The 6,031-nt window shown below is 43.3% G+C and overlaps 1 long non-coding RNA gene across 2 annotated transcripts in view; it reads left to right on the forward strand.

Annotated features, from left to right (window-relative positions):
• Positions 1-4,350, forward strand: part of LOC103606968 — a 14,818-nt gene extending 10,468 nt beyond the window's left edge. For both annotated transcript variants that reach the window (XR_551928.1, XR_551929.1), the window contains exon 3: positions 3,917-4,350. This is a non-coding gene — a long non-coding RNA (uncharacterized LOC103606968). The remainder of the gene's footprint in view (positions 1-3,916) is intronic.
• Positions 4,351-6,031: the final 1,681 nt, after the last annotated feature.

A 6,031-nucleotide genomic window follows, 5' to 3' on the forward strand; every position in this document is an offset into this window, starting at 1 on the left:
GCCCATCACTCCACGAGTGGATGAATCTATTTACCAGGGCACAGTCCTCACAATCTAATCACCCCCCAGTGGCCCTACCTTTCAATTGCTGTAATAGAATTTAATACCTCTTAATACTGTGACAGTGGGGATTAAGTTTTTAATACATGGAAATTTGGGGGCACACTGAACCCCTATCGCACAGGTTCAAACTGCAAAGTGTGTGTGCCTACACACTGTGGGCTGTCTTCTCACTCCCCTCAGCTGGCCTCAACCCTAACTTGTCCACATAACTGCCCAGTTGGTCACCTCTGGACCTCTGTGATCACATACATAGCCAGCACCAACCATTTCACATCTAAATGAGTATTGCCTTGTAAAATTTGCTAATTTTTAAATTCCTGTGGAGAAATAACTCTCAACTCGTATAGCCACCAACCATTTCACATCTAAATGAGTATCGCCTTGTAAAATTTGCTAATTTTTAAATTCCTGTGGAGAAATAACTCTCAACTCGTATAGCCCTCTGGGACTAACTGGGCCATGATCTCACCACCCTGCCTGACTCTAAATGACACCCTCAAAAGACCCATGCACATTTGTCTGGGGTAAACCCTTCTGAGGAGCAGCAAGATGGTGTGCAAGCAGGAGACACCCTCGGCCAGAAGACCAAGCACTTCACACCTTTCACTTTCTTCCTGTCTTGTACAATGTCCCCAAAGCAGAAAAATGCCCACCTGGGGTATCGGAGGACGTGAAAACTTAGTACTTATTTTAGGGAAATAATTATGGATGCATTTGGTTTCTGGGCTACCCACAGTTCTGTGAGTGTTTGGGGACTATTAATTCCCTAAGGATGCTGTAAAGTGACCACAAACATGGCAATTTAAAACAATAGAAATTTCTTCTCTCATAGTTTTGGAGGCCAGAAGTCTGAAATCAAGGTGTCCGCAGGGCCGAGCTCCCTTCAAAAGCCCTGGGGGAGAATCCCTCCTTGTGTCTTCCAGCTTCTGGTGGCTCCAGGAGTTTCTCATTTGTGGAGGTTTAAGAGATAGGAAAAACCAAACTGTTTCTACTCTCACACATTCAAAACAGAACACTTCCATGACTGGACATGTGGGGTTTTTCTCCACATCGACCAACCCTGTGATATCAGCTGTGTGTCCTCTAATTTAACTCAATTCTGACCCTGTCTACTTGGAGATAGCATCAGATCCCACAGGTTAAGGGCTCAGTCCCACAAGACCGCCCCATACTTCAGATATTAATCATAAATAGCAAGTTAGCCACAACTTCTGTCCAACTGGGTTACAAATCAGAGGTTCCCATGAACCCCTTCTTAAGGTTCGATTAATTTGCTAGAGAAGCTCACAGAACTCGGGGAAACACTTACTTATGTTTACTAGTTTATTATATTAATAAAGGATATGATAAAATATAGATGAACAGCCAGATAAAGAGATACATAGGGTGAAGCATAAAAGGATCTGAGCATGAGAACTTCTGTCTCCAAGGAGTTAGGGTACACCACCCTCCTGGCATATGGATGTGTTTACCAACCTGGAAGCTCTCGCTGTAGTTCAGTGATTTTTATGGAGGCTTCATCACGTAGGCACGATCCATTATTAGCTCAATCTCTGGTCCCTCTCCCCTTCCTGGAGGATGGGGGAGGAGGATGAAAACTCCAAAAGCCTAATCATGGCTTGGTCTTTCTAATGACCTGCTCCCACCCAGAAGCCTACCAGCAGTTGCCTCATTAGAACAAAAAGATGCTCCTATCACCCAGAAAAATTCCAAGGATTAGAAGCTCTATGTCAGGAACCAGGGTCCAATACCAAATATTGGAACAGAAGATTCTCCTAGCACCCTTATTTCTTGGGAAGCTTTGTGCCAGGACCTGGGGAAAAAGAAAAAAATATGCATTTCTTATTATAAATCACAATATCACAGTAGGTGTAACTCCAATCTCTGCCTCTGTCTTCAGGTGTCCTTTAAGTCTCTGTGTCCTCTCTTCTTCTTATAAGGGCACCAAGTCATTGCATTTAAGGCCCACCCTAAGTACAGGGTGATTTCACCAGAAGATCGTCAACTAATCACATTTGCAAAGACCCTATCTCCAAATAAGGTTACATTTTGGGGTTCTGAGTGGACGTGAATTTTTGGAGGACACTATTAGAGCCACTTAGGGACATTTGTGCCATGCAGAGCCCATTCATGTGACTGCTAACATGTGCCCCACAACCTACAGAAGTCAGCCTTTGATGATGACACCATTTTCCCCTTGAGTCTTGGTATCAAGAAAGATAAAGGAAGAATGAAGAAAAAAGCGGCACTCACTTCCTCGAGCTCCACTGTGTCTCACACAAAGGGCTCGCCCACCATGCATGCTGCCCTCTCACCAACAGGGTCTGGTGACAAAACTTTACAGGCAAAAAATTAATTTCAGTGGAAACCCAGTATAAATTCCTTCTCTTTCTTGCAAAGACTTCAAATAACATTCTTACTTAAGTGTATTGTCTCCTCTGAACTTTTGCAGTATTTTGTATCTCATTTTGTTTTACTTTTTAAGTTAACTATTGAGCATGCTTTACATGCATAACATTAAACTAAATGGGGCAGAGGGAGATTGACTGGAAAGGTGAGTCTTGGGGTGGGAGGATATAAATATAACAGAGACACTTCCTCAGTGAAGTTTTCTGTCTGGTGGGGAAGATAGGCACAGAAAACTATAAAAGAAGAAAATGAAATAGGAGGGCACTGGAAGTTTCTGGTATGGAAGCAGTCACCTTCTGGCTCCTTATTGGAATGTGGCATTTTATAGCATTTGCTTCTTCCAATAATGTCTCTCAGAAACAGCTACTGGGAGAGCACTTCTGGGTCTGGGGGCAGGAGAATTCTCTTATAGTCTTTCCCTGTTTCCACTTTACACGATATAGTCCTTTGAGTACCAGTCTTAGCCTTTCTCCTATTAGTAATTCTTAACAGGGAAGTGTATTCGAATCGCTGTGTGTGGAGGGTTCTCATGGGCACACACAGTTGAGAAGCAGTTCCAGGTGATTCTGACAGCCTCCCACCTTCACTTCACTGAGAGAAAATGTGAGTAGGTGGGGACAAGGATCTTCCTAGCTGTTGTCTTTGCTACATCATGGAAGGCAGTGAATAAGGTTTGTTGCATGAACGAACCAGTGAATAAATAATATATGATTCTAACTCTGAGGCACTGTCCTGAAGATTCTCCCTTACTTATTGTGGTCTGCAGACTCTAAGATGCTCCGCCAATCCCTGCCTCCCACTCTTCATGCCCTCGTGTAATTCCCTCCCCTTGAATATGAGCTAGACTTATTGACTTGCTTCTATTGAATAGAATTTGGCAGAAGCAATGGGATGTCACTTCTGAGATTTAGATGCAAAAAGACTGTGGCTTCTATTTTGGGCACTGTGCAAGGAGGGGGTTAAAATATAATACCTTCCAAACCAGGAAGGAACTTTCAGACCTAAGAATGAAGCAGGCAAATCCATACAGTTTACAAGGAGTTTTATTAAAGGGTAACTTGCATACAGGGAATGTTGCATGCAGCAAAGAGCCAGACATCTATAGCAGATGACAGCTCTCTGTCTCTGGCTTTTAGGCAAGGATTATATAGCAGTGTTACTCAAAATAACTTCAAAGAAATAGGTTAAGAAAAATAAGATTCCTGTGATGTAGGAAGCAGGGGGCTTGTGATGCTTGTGTGCAGACAGCTGACACCATGAAGTGTGATTAGTCATCTACTCCCTAAACCCTATATTCCTGTTACGCTTGCCCTAAGGTTAATCTTTCACTGGTCACTGAAACAAAGGATTGTGTCAAAATGGCGAGCAGGGCACAAAACGGTGTCAGTCCTGTTCGCCCTCTAACAGCACTTTCTCTCTCTTACTTTTTCCCTCTCTCTCTCAGAGCACTCACTCTGAGGAAAGCTGGCTTCCATGTTTTGAGTAGCTCTATGGAGAAGCCCATGTGGAAGGAATGGATATCTCTGGCCAGCACCCAGCAAGAACCTGAGGTCCTTGATCCAGCCACCCTAGAGGAACTGAATTCTGCCACCAACAGCACATGAGTGAGCTTGGAAGTGGATCCACCCCTGCCCCACCTCCCATCCTGTTGAACCTGAGATGACTGCAGCTCCGGCCCAGAGCTTGACTGAAGCCTTGTGAGAAACCCTGAGTCAGAGGCCCCAGCTAATGGAGCCTAGATTCCTAACCCACAGAAACTCTGAGATAATAAATGTTGCTTGAGCTGCTAACTTTGGGGGTGATACGGATTGTGTCCCCCAAGTTTTATGTATTAGTAGCTTGAGCCCCAAAGTGACTGTTAAGAGGGCGGGAAATCCTATTATTGTAATTGAAAGGTGGGGCCTTGAAGAGTTGATTAGATTGTAGGACCATGCCGTAGTGAATGGATCAGTCATGGTGGTCCGGGGCGTGGTTCCGAGGGCTTTAAAAGGAGAGCAGTGAGACTCTCTCTCTGCTCTGCCATTTTCTACCATGTAAGACCCCTGGGTCTGTGTCACCACCACCAAGGCCTTCACCAAATGTGTTCCCTGGACTTTGGACTTGAAAACTGTGAGCAATAAATTTCATTTTCTTTGTAAATTACCCAGTTTCAAGTATTTTGTTAAAAGCAGCAGAAATGGATTAATACAGGGGGTAATTTGTTTTGTAGTCATACATAGCTAACACAGTTGCTGACTATCCCTATGCCTAACTGAAATGCCTCATATGAGAAACAAAAAATTTTTTTTTTGTCCTTTTTGAGACCGGCCGCACCGCGCTCAGCCAGTGAGTGCTGTGAGCGCACCGGTCATCCCTATATAGGATCTGAACCTGCGGCGGGAGCGCTGCTGCACTCCCAGCGCCGCACTTTCCCGAGTGTGCCACGGGCTCGGCCCAAGAAACAGGATTTCTGAGTAGGTAGAGAATCCTAGAGACCATCCATTTAAGCCCTTCATTGTACAGATGTGAAGACTCAGGCTCAGAGAAGGAATATGACCTACCAAGAGTGCACAGCAAAGAGTGGCAGAGTCAAGACACCTGGTCCTGGATCCTAAGGATACTCAGGGCTCCTTTCACTACTTGGCAGCTGCCTAGTCGAGAAATTGGTCTTTGCACCAAAAGCATAGTGTGAGAACTGTCACCTCAGTGATTCCAGTGATATATCAGCAACAGCTTAATTGTCTACATGTTGGGAACAGTGTATCAAAGTAACTCTGAAAAATGCAAAGATATTGTATATATATTGTATTATAAGATGTATCATAATAATTGTAGATCATATATCATACTAATTATATATTATATGTGTTATTATTATATGAATTATAATAAATTATACTTTTATAATTCCTTACATTTAAAGCCTTCCACATATGCTATCTTTGAAATAATCCCATGATATGAATAATTATCTCTACTTTACAGATATGCTAAATCATTTGTCTGTGTCCACAACCAGCACGTGAAGCCAGGTCTCTGAGCCCAGGCCCTAGGGGCCACTGCCTACTTGGTGCACTCTTTTAGGATCCTCCTCAGTAGTCTGGTGCCATCCCTAGCCCAATGCCTTTGACATCCCTCCTGTTTTTTTTTTGGCTAGACTGTTATTCCACCTCTGTCCTGGTATAATCTCTGTCATTTCTATAAGATTATCTTGTGTGAAATAAATAATATTGTAAAGAGTTTTCTGTGCCTCAGATCTTAAAGACAAATAGCAACAATCATTAGTAATAGTCAAAGAGACACAAAAAAGAAAACAAGCAAACATTTTTGCAGAACAGCATTCCCACTGTGACTTCCACCTAGACTTAAAAGGCAGAGAGTCATCTCCCTTCTCAAATCAGCAGGAAGCTTCCCTGTCTCATGTGCTTTTTGCTGAAACCCTTTTAATGGGTGGAAGCACCACACAGAGGCCTTAGAAACAGTGTTTCTACTTAGTGTACTTTACACAACTCAGCTTAAATATGTGACAGCAGACTTTGCACAAGGGTTATGATATGGCCCTCAGGAAACCTTTTCATAT

This window comes from Galeopterus variegatus, unplaced genomic scaffold (assembly GCF_000696425.1).
Source record: "Galeopterus variegatus unplaced genomic scaffold, G_variegatus-3.0.2 Scaffold148, whole genome shotgun sequence".
Lineage (NCBI taxonomy): Eukaryota > Metazoa > Chordata > Mammalia > Dermoptera > Cynocephalidae > Galeopterus > Galeopterus variegatus.